The 1,320-nt window shown below is 32.6% G+C and overlaps 1 non-coding gene across 1 annotated transcript; it reads left to right on the plus strand.

Annotated features, from left to right (window-relative positions):
- Window positions 1-971: 971 nt before the first annotated feature.
- On the plus strand, window positions 972-1,078 carry LOC143393153 (U6 spliceosomal RNA). Its single transcript, XR_013090474.1, has one exon. It is a non-coding gene; the product is annotated as a U6 spliceosomal RNA (small nuclear RNA).
- Window positions 1,079-1,320: the final 242 nt, after the last annotated feature.

The following is a 1,320-nucleotide window of genomic DNA, read 5'->3' on the forward strand; positions in this document are numbered from 1 at the left end:
TTGTAGAAATGTATTTTTTAAGAAATTAACTTTGTAGAAAAGTCTAGGGGAGTCATGCTCCAAGTACTCTAAGATTATCTGTGTTTTCAAAGAAGAGTGTGAAACTATGAAAGATTTTGACTCCAAAAGATCTGTGGACCAAAGAATATTCAATTGGAGAAATAAATGTATAACCTCTAATAACTAATTACTTTTTAATATATAGTGATAAATAAGCCATTTCATATATAATAAGTATCTTGAGCTGGAGCATCATGAATTGGGTTTGTTGGGGGTATCTTTGATCTCTAGGGACAATTAAATTTGATGATCTGGAACCATGCAATGAATCAGATATCTAAGACTGACTACTTTCTTCCAGCTATTTCCTGTCAGAAAGGATGAAAAAAAGCTTTAAACTACTGGATAAAATATGAATGTTTAAGTGTGGCCTCCTTTGTGTGCCATATCTGAGCTGCAGAAATGCTCAAATTCTAAGCTACCATACATGAAGAGCAGTTAAAATGATAATAAAGCAGATACTACAATTGCCCTTTAGGATTGAGAGCAAGATAAATGTTTTCAACATATGGTCCTATAAAAGCATATCTTGGGTTTTCCTGAGTAAATAGGGTCTACCTTCTTTGCCTCCTAAACTTGAGTCACTTATTTTTTTAAAAGAATATGGATTATATATGACAATTGATTTTTTTTAATAGCAGTGGTATACTTGTATATGGGGTGGATATGAGTGACTTCCTCATTGACCCTACAAATTTTAGAGTTGAGAGTCTTCAAGCATATGTTAGTATCATATTGCGTGCAAGTAGTATATATTCTTTGTCTCAATAAGCTGGGCACTTGTGGCTTACATTACATTTATTCAAATACCATTTAAACTTCCTTAAGATTATTTTGTAGGTCAGTTTGACCGATATACAATGACTATAACAAGCATAATGTGCTAAAAAATCATCTCAAATGAGATTGGAGTGCTGGCTTTGGCAGTGCATATACTAAAATTGGAATGATACAGAGAAGCTTAGGATGGCCCCTGGGCAAGGATGACATGTAAATTCGTGAAGCGTTTCAAAATTTTTAGAATGTGCACTTATACTAAATTCATGTGTGATGCATTCTACTATCATATATAACTAATTAGAACAAATAAAAAATAAAACAAAAGAGACTGGATTTCTTCAGACCTAAGTCCTATATTTAATTTTCATAGATGATTAAGGAAACAGATGATATTTAGATTTGACATGTGTAGTTCAAGTTTTGTATATACAGACAAGTCATCAAGTACAGGGATGCAAACAAATGCACAACGAACAGTTC

The sequence above is a fragment of the Callospermophilus lateralis genome, chromosome 2 (genome assembly GCF_048772815.1).
Source record: "Callospermophilus lateralis isolate mCalLat2 chromosome 2, mCalLat2.hap1, whole genome shotgun sequence".
NCBI lineage: Eukaryota > Metazoa > Chordata > Mammalia > Rodentia > Sciuridae > Callospermophilus > Callospermophilus lateralis.